The following is a 10075-nucleotide window of genomic DNA, read 5'->3' on the forward strand; positions in this document are numbered from 1 at the left end:
TCAACTGATATCCAATGATCGTTTATCTCGATGACTCTTTCACCAGCTCCCTTTTTTATTAACAAAAGGAGGCCCCCACTGCCTCTGCCGCAGACTCCATCTCTTGTAGCACATAAATGATACATCTTGTGGTTTTTCAAAAACACAGGGGAATTTAACAGAGGCTGAAGTCGCCAGGTTTCACTGATTCCGATGATTGCGCAGTTGCCGAGGAGTTTGGCTACCTCTGAATCGATGGAGTAGAAGTTGTTGAATCCCTCGGCATTCCAGTGGATGATATTGATAGGCTCCTCCTCAGACGACCCGCAGGCAGAGGATGTACGATGGCAGGAGGGGGGATTTATTCTTGTGGGGTTATGGATTGGGTTTGGTGGAGATGGTTCTGATTTTGTGTAGCATACGGTTGGGCTATGGGGAGGGGAGGGAAGGGGTTTACTGATAGGGGCGGGAGCCAGTGATTTCGGCGCCATTTGGAGGTTTAAGGACTGGTGGTCGGAGGTAATTGGAGATCTTATTGGCCCCTGTGGTTGCTGCTTGCGATGGTTTGGGTGTCTGTGATGATTTTTGGGTAAGAGAAGCTTTGGAAGACTTTCCTGGCACCTTGGAGCTGTTGTCAGTTGCGCCACGAAAGGACTCCGTTATTGACTGATTGTCCCTGGGCTTCTTCGGTGGGTTAGTTTCCCGCTACACTTGCTGAGGATCTGCGGTAGTGCTGTGTGATGATTGTGGGCTGAGAAAAGTATCTTTCTCGTCTCTGAAACCACTGCCACGCTTTTTGCGTTTTCTGACTGTGTTTTGCGATGCTAGGGTTCTCTTCTGCTTTCTCTTTGGAGCATGGTTTGTTGTCAACAAAAAGTGTTGAATCACGCAGTTGTGCTTCTACTCCTATTGCTTTCAATTCTTTGACTAAAGGTTGCAACAACTTACGTGATTCCAAGGTCTCTTTGCTGTAGTCATTTGAGATGGAAATATCAGAGCCTTTTAGTTTGTATGAAACCTGGAGAATCTCCATCTTAATATTAAAAGAGGTTAGACCCACGAGTATGGGAGGGACTCTTGGGGGTAGCCCTCTTCCAAGTTTTCTCATGAATTTAATGTGCAAGATGGTGAACCTGGTGTCCAGGGTCTCTGAAAATAGGTGGAAGAGAGAAATTTCAAGTTGTTGGTTGTCATTTCTTGACGCTGTTTTCAGGCCGTAAATAACTAAGTTATTACGTCTCTGTTGGTCGTCCAACTGCTTGGATTGGACAAGGACAAGTTTATTCAATCTTTGGTTTTCTGACTGGAGGTTCTCAATTTGTGTGGTGTGTCTGTTTACCTCTGTTTGAATATCCTGGATTCCACCTGCCACAGCACGTTGAATCATCGGTTTTAGGAGTTGAGATAACTCTTTTATCAGTTTCCTAGAGTTTTGAAGATAATTGTTGTTTGACAATTTATTTTCCCGACGCTAAATTGTGCTTTAAGCATCCCACTATAGAACAAAGTACTATGCGGAGATTCCAACGTTGTTAAAAAGGAATATTAATCATAGACCGAGAGGCCGACGTCGGTTTTTGAAGTTAACCATACTGGCATGAGTGGAGAACCCACATTTCCTTTACCAGAGGACTCAAAAGAAAACAAGCAGACAAATAACAGCCCAGAGGACTCGTTCAACGAGTCTACCTTCTTCGACTCCTCTACTGATACAGTTATCGAGGGTTGCCTAAACCAAACTCCGAAAAGATTAAACACGGAGGTGCGCAATCCTAGTCCCATCTGGCCAGCCATTTTCATCTTAAATTCTTCCACTTCTACGCCAAAAACACCTAGCTCAGGATCTCGAGCAAGAAGGGACAGACTTACTAAAGCTCACTGCCTGAGAAAGAGAGCTTTGAGTGAGTCTCTATCCACACTAGAAGACTTCTTTGGGAAGAGGAAAAGACCTGTCACTGAGATCGACTTTGAATGCAGTCTCACTATCAGTAACTCAGCTAAGTGCCTGAAAAGACTACACAGAACCCTATCAGCCGCTGATTCCCTTGAAATGGACATTAATACTCAGAACTCGGTTCCTCTGACGCCTAGTAGACTACCCCCATACCGATGGCCCCCAAGGATTTGAACAGTTTGGTGGCCTCTGGTGTCACCAACAAAATTTTGTCGGTGGTTCTGCTCAAACTAAACGAGCTTTGTGTAGCTGGCAACGATAGATCCCTAGCCCTAGAGAGATCGATCGCTCAGAACAGGCCGCTGAAAGAACAACTGCTAACCTTCAAGAGCACTGTCGAAATTAACGACCAACGAAACTCCGAGCAAATTAACCACCTAACACTCAAATTTTCAGAGCTAGAATCCAAGTTAGCCAAATGGGACCCAAACTCGATCCCCCCTGAAGTTGAAAATCGTCTAAAGAAGCTCGACGACCGGGAGGATAACAAAAAAACTACTGAGTTGCTGAAAGAGGTTAACTACCCCAGGAAACAGCTAGACCAGGAAGAGAGATTGAGGAGAAAAAATAACATCACTATCAGGAGATTCAACTGCGCCGGGCTTCCAATACTGGACATGGTCGACAACTTCCTTCTGGACCAGTTCAATCTTAGGGAGGCTGTGGAGGAGGTGAGGAAGGTGGATCAGAAGAACAAATTTCTCATTGTAAAATTACGTAGCAACGGTCTCAAAATGAAAGTGATGAAGAAGAAGAGTAAACAAGCAAAAGCCCATACAAAAAGATGGTCGTTGAGCCCGACCTGACTCCCCTTGAACTAAAAATCTACTCCTCAATCAAATCGACGTCCAAGGAACTGACAGGTAAGGGCCACAAAACTAAGATTGGATATGGTAAACTCTTAGGCGACGGTGTTGAGTGGATCTGGAGCTATGGAGAAAACCGTCTTGTCAAGAAACGCAACCAGTCCTCTTCCACGGCCGATCGAACTTCAAATCTCCTATCCAGTCCGCAGTCGCTTCAGTCAGCCCACCATTCAGCAAATCCAAAAAACTAAGTATATTTTCCATTTAGTTGTGGAATTCTAACAGCTCAAATAACATTTCTCCCAATGATTTCTCTTCCTCAGCCCAGGTAATATGCTTCTCAGAGACGATGTTGCTGAAAGAAGCCCCATATGTTATACCGTCAAATCTCGAAAAGCAGTTCGCCATTTGGTCGCCGGCAGTAAAAGATAAAGCTAAAGGTCGTGGCAGTGTTGGTCTTCTCTGCCTGATTGACAAAAGATTTTTTCCACAGGTATTAGACGTCTCACCGTGGTGGATATTGTTCAGAATCAATCTTTCGTCTCGACATGTAACCATTGGATCAATTCACTTCAAGCCTTCTACCCCCTTAGAACCTCTGCTGGACATTCTTTGACAAACTCTCCAAAGTCTTCAGAAAAATTATCCCAACGATATTCTGGTAATGGGCAGTGATTTTAATTCACAAATAGCTGAATACAGCAACGAAATTCCTGACGATCTTATAGAGGGCACACAGCTACACCCAGTGAGATGCACCTTAGTTACAAAAACCGATCCTAGAGGCTCCCAACTGATGATGTTCATGACCGAAAACGTTCTCACTCTTCTAAACGGGCGGACTATATCGGACTTCCCTGGAAAATTCACAAGCACTGCGGGAGTCTCCATTTTCGACCTCGTCTGGATTGGCAACGAGGACCTTGACTCTGTCTCTGATGCCCTAGTCTCTCCGGAATTCCTAGGCTTCAATCATCTGGCTATGCAACTGGAATTCTTCAATCCTGAGCCTCCAGTAGCTCGCGTTCAAACATCTCCAGTCGTTTTTCCACGTCCTCTGCCTTTACTGTGTGACAAATCCACCTCTATAGTTTGGAAAAATGAGCTATCGTCCTCATTCAAAAAGGAAATGAAGGAAAAACCTGAGCTTCACCTCTGCCAACCCACAGGACAGTATCGACGCTCTAAACAACATTATTACCGAGGGAATTGTCAATGTGGCTCAAACAGTTGGCATGACAAGGCCTCTGAGGAAACCTCCTCTTAAACTGGAGAATCGTCGACAACCATGGTTCGACTCTAAATGCCTTGAACTCAGAAAACAGGTCAAATCCACATTCAGGAAAATATACCGAAATCCCCTCATTCCTCATGAAGCCAAGAGCCTCGATCAGAAAAATAAGGAGCTTAATGATCTTATCATTTTGAAAAAACAGATATACAAACAATCAAACACCGATAAATTTGCTAATGTTGGAAACTACTTGGAATACTGGATGGTGATCAGGAAGGCGAATGGTTCTACGGAGAAGGTCGACGTAATCCCCATAGAGGACTGAACCAACTTTATAAGTTCTATTTACCCGCCGCGAACCTGGAATATCTGGAAATTGCCCCTGTCTGAGGTACCTGAACTTGACAGACCCATATCTCTCGCTGAACTAGCAGTCTGTCTCAAACACGCCAAAAAAGATAAATCGCCTGGCTGTGATGGCATCTCCAACAACTTCTAGAAATTGTTCCCGATGGTCTGGAAGGGCCAGGTTCTCAACCGTTTCAACAGAGTCCTCGAGACTTCTCACGTGCCATCTGCCTGGACCAACATCATTTTAACTATGATCTATAAGAAAGGGGTGCTCAGTGACCCTCTGAATTACAGGGGAATCACTTTAATCAGCAATATCACCAAGCTATTCTCAGACATACTCAATAATCGAGCAAATAGGTGGGCAGAACAGCTGAACCTCATCCCGGAGGAGCAAGCCGGCTTGAGAAAGTACAGAGAAGTTCTGGACAATATTTTTAATCTTCAATCAATTGTTTTCAACCACCTCCGACAGCAAGGTGGTAAGCTTTATGTCTTGTTCGTCGATTATCGGAGAGCATTTGACTTCGTTCCACACTCTAAGCTGTGGTCTAAACTCTCCAATTTAGGAAGGAGCTCCAGGTATATCCGAGTATTTCAGAGTCTCTACGATCATGCATCAGTACAAATGAGAACTTCTCGAGGTCTGTCGGAGCAGGCCGAGGTCAGTGAGGGTGTCCTCCAAGGAGAAAAACTGAGCCCCCTGCTGTTCAACCTCTTTTTCTCTGACATTGCCATGTTCTTCCACCAAAATGAGCAGTCAGGGGTCGACATTGACGGCTCCACTAGTGTGAATTTTCTACTCTACGCAGATGATCTGATCATTCTCGCTTCTGGTGCAGCCGACCTCAAGAGGAAGATGATATGCCTAAAGAAGTTCTGCTCAGATAACGGACTGACAATCAATACCAGTCAAACGAAGGTGATGGTATTTCGCAGGGGAGGGCCTCTTCCCTCGACCCACCACAATTTCACTCTAAACGGCGATCACGTAGAGATTGTTTCAAACTTTACTTATCGAGGCGTAAAATTCTCGTCCTCGGCCATTGGACTGGCAGCATCTACCCCCAACATACTGAAAGCAAAGGCTATATCTGCTTCTGTCACCACAACTTTATCAAGATTCGGCGCGGACTCCTGGGACGGAACTCTGAGACTGTACAACAGTGTGGTGATTTCCACCCTGACATATACTGTAGCCATCTGGAGTCTACGTTATCAGAACGCCCTAGAATTCGCTCAAAACAACTTATTGAGGAGGCTTTTCTATCTTCCCAGAGCCTCTCCCGGGTTCGCTAGGTTGGAGACCGGGCTAATCCAAGTCATTATCATCAAGGTGCATTATCATCAAGCAAGCGTTAACTTGGATCCTTAAAATCCTAAAAATCCATTTAGGTGCTTCAAAAGGCAACTAAAGCTGGCCGATAGATGCCTCTCCCCATTGTAACAAAGAGCGGCTTATAACTGGATCCTTCAACTCAGGAACTGCCTGACGAATCTAAACTGTGCCGACATCTGGGAGAATCTTTCTCCATTCCGGTAGAACCAACGCATCCCGGAAATAATCAACAACCTAATCCACTTAACGAAATGGGAGGACTACCAGAAGTACATGACCTCTGCCTCGCTCCTTCTACACGTCTCTAGACACCCCATGGAAGACTACTTCAGTTTTTATCCTGAAAGAGTCCCTCTAAAATTTGTTAGAACCAAAATGCAGACCAGGATTGCCACTGTTCACATCAGGCATCTCTTCATCGAAGGAATCTCCTACCAAATCGATCCTACCCAGTTAAGCTCCCTATGTCTCCTGCAATGCCCAGAAGACCTGGAACATATCCTCCTCGTATGTCCCTTCTACACCCCTTTTCGGACTCACGACCTCCCAGAGTACTGCTTGACACCAATCGACACCGAATGGTCTGGATTGTCCGCCTTCTTGAACAGTAACAACCCCAGAGACTTATTGAGGTTCCACTGCTTCATCAAGAAAGGTCTACGGCTGCGTTCCGATGAACTGAATGATTACTTTTGTAGCCTACTCATGCTATGTTGTCAACATTGACTGAGCCCTATGCTGATTTTTGAATGAGCGTTCTTTTATATTGCCTTGTGTTACAAATGCCTTTATATTTTTCCTCTCTATTTTTCTTAATTTTCTTAACGTTAATCTCTTTCTCTCCTTTTTACTTTCCTATTATTCGCATTTGTATGGCAGGATTCCTCCTGTGATGATATTGTTACATGCCCCCCTCTGAATCCTAATTCATTTATCTACGATCTGAAGAAGGCTCTGAAGAACGACTGTCTTTTGGAAGTTTCTTCGATTCTTCTCTTGGAAGTCCTTCGTTGTAACTGTCATCGTATTGCCCGGATTGTAATAATAAACCGCCCCAATTATTTATTAACCTGTGTATCCCTTTACTCTCCGCTGGACCTAACATTGGTGGCAGAAGTGGTTTGAGTGAAACCCATGTGCCAAAGAGGATTAAAAAATAGTGAAACATCGAAGTGTGAAACTGTCAATCATTTCATCAAGTCCCGATGGAAAAGTAACCAATTCTCCAATGAGATTTTCTGCCATCGAACTCTCTGGATGGACTTTATTCAATTGAGGCTATAGAAAATTTTAATTCGAATCAACTGGTGAGTCTTTGAAATTTCGTTTTCTCAATTGTGTCGAAGAGACAGAGAAGAAGGCGAAGAAATGTGAGAGAACGCCCAGTCCCTTTGCTTCCGGTTTCTGTCAACATTTACCATCGGATGACAAGATTGAGCGACAAAATCACGTTCCACTTCAACTTGAAGAATTGGAAAATCATCTCTGACAAATCCAGCTGCTCCAAAACCTCCACTAATTCGTCAGGATCTCCAACAACGACCTCCATGGAATCCAGTTGCTCCAAATCCTACAGAAGTTCCTCAAAACCTTTACCAACAACCTTCGGGGAACCAAGTAGTTCCAAGTCCTCCAGAAGTTCTTCAGAATTTCAGAGGGTGCTTCAGAACCTTCCACAATGAGCCTCAAGAAATCCAGTCGCTCCGAGCACTTGAAAAATCCCTTAAAATCTTCAACAGCGACCCTCGAGAAATTCAGTCGCTCCAAGAACTTGAAAAAAAACCCTCAAAATCTTCAACAACGACCAGCAGGGAATCCAGTTGATCCGAACATCCTAGAAGTTCCTCTTATCGTTTCACGAAGAAATTCAACACCCCCAAACTTGATTCGATCTGTATCAATACTTTCAAATATTGCACAACCTATACCAGTGTCTCCAAATGAACCACAACTTCTTCAATAGCCACTATGGATTCATGTGCCCCCATATCCACCACCAAGGAACCAAACAGATAACTCCCAATATAATCTTACTTTTACTGCTAATATTGATGCGAATGCTTTCAATTGACCTAATCAAAACAGAAATGTTTGCAGTTGTTCGAATGCCTATGATGGAGTCTAACAAATTTGAATATTTTCAGATGTTTTCAAATAACAGATGGAGCTCGAGAATTGATTCCTGAACTCCGATTGCAAGCAGAAATCACTATTTTTGTTTCATTATTGTTATCGTTAAATTGCCCATAATGATTCCATTAATGAGAATTTCTCAACAATCCAAATGAATTTTGGGAGGAAATGACATCTAACACATCATTATTTTTACAGATTTTAGGACAAATTTCCCTACAAAAAAAAAATTAAATTAGAGAAATTATTTTTTTTCCAATGAATACATCATGAACAATTCTGAACCCTGTTTTTGCGAATATGAAAATTGTAAGAATTCAATTGGATTTTCGTCACAAATTTAATATTCCAAGCTTTGAAAATTTGATCTGAATAATCCTCAGAAAATAATTTTGGTGAAAAAAATGATTACTAGAAAATTTTTAAAAATCATGAACTCTGGAAATATCCCTGAATTTTCAATTCATTTTTTTTAGTAATCCTTGTAGCGTTTAATTGACTTGAACAATAAAAATGGAATTATTATTCCCTTCATTAATTCATCAACAATGTCTTTTGTGAACTCCAATGGTTTTCGAAAATTCTTGACACAAATTACCAGCGGAAATTGTAGCTCAATGGATAAAAATTCTTGTTGGATTTGTCTCCTTAGTGAACTAGTGGACATGAACGAGTATAAAATCATCTTTCTTTAGTATTAAATTGCTCAAGGTTCACTCGTATTATGAGAAAGTTTAGAAACATAGCTGAACCTTCATCTATTCCAAGTTGCTCCTTGGGCAGACATCTATTTTGACATCTACACGTATTCCATCTATTCCAATTCTTGAATAAATGTCTTAACGATTCAAAAAAAAAAAAAAAAAATTTCTCATTCAAATTTTTAGCAATGCTTCCAACATTTTAGAATTCCAACCATCATTTTCTCAGACGGATTTCTCAATTAGCACTTATCATTCAGCTCCCGAATTGTTTCTCGCATTTTTGAACCCACTGGAACTCATGGCTTGGTGAAATAAATTTCGTCCCACAAATCTCGCTTTTCATAGACCTCATTCACTAAAAACCCTCAGATATTCAAAAAAAATGTATATCTCTCCATTCCACCCAAAATGCAACGGTCCGATCAAACATTTGAAAGGGACCATCCTGAGTCATCTTGCTCAATTCATTGATAATAATTAATCTCTTGAGACAAATGATTATTCATTCCTTCTTGCATATCGTTCTTCCAACCATCAAATAATGCATTTCACCCCTACGATGTTGATTTTCCCGAGAGAATTACATTTACATTTTTTTCTCCATGGTATCCTTCCAAAATCAATAATCACATTGACCTCTCTGAGTACATTGAACAATTACAGTAATACGTGGTATATATTTGCTCACAAGCTTGGAAAATTGATTCGCAAAAAATTATGAGTTAGAATCTAAATTCCATAGTCAAGCTCTCATGAATGACTTACTTGTAAAAAAAATAGAAAATAGGGCTAAAACCTAAAATAAATCAACTCTAAAAAAAAGTGAATCCGAATGAAATTTGCTCTCCAATAATAAATGATTATTCCGTCTGGAATTTAAATCCGCGAGCTCTCTTCTGGTCGTTTCAGTGAACACTCGCTTTTGGAAACTAATTAACAAGAAAAAAAAATCATGCGAATAACCAACTGTGTGTACATAGTTCGATTATAAAACGTTTGCATTTGTGTTTGATGAGATGCCTGGTTCGGGGAATTAATTGTGCGGATGGATGAGTTGGAGTCGGATTACGGGGAGTGGGATGAGTAGAACCAAGAATTGAGCGGAACACGTGCACGTGGTCACAAATTCACTGTATTTGTCAAAGTTATATTCACAATAATTAAATGTCACTAAAGATTGAGTCACTGAGCAACCGTAATAATGAGCGGACCGATAATAATGAGCCGACTAATTCCTTGAATTGATAATAATTGAGCTGACACAATGAGTTAACCCGAGTCACTAGAAAAGAGCAGTACCATAAAAGAAGTGTCTCTAACTCGATCCCGGAAACGAATGAGGGAGAGACACGGGCTTACAGGTGCCACGTGCCCTAATTCGATGGTCACATGACCTAATTTAATATAGATCATATGGTAATAAGGAGCTATCCGGGACGTGGCGCCTCAGGTGTCCGAATTAACAACCCCCGGTCATCTGAGGTGAGCGCGTCAGGTGTGCGTGAGTGGGGAGAGAATGGATGAGCCTTGCGTGCGTTAGTGTGAGGGACCTGTCAGCTGACAGGATTTCCAACA

This window comes from Diachasma alloeum, unplaced genomic scaffold (assembly GCF_001412515.2).
Source record: "Diachasma alloeum isolate Michigan unplaced genomic scaffold, Dall2.0 Dall_scaffold_00290, whole genome shotgun sequence".
Taxonomy (NCBI): domain Eukaryota; kingdom Metazoa; phylum Arthropoda; class Insecta; order Hymenoptera; family Braconidae; genus Diachasma; species Diachasma alloeum.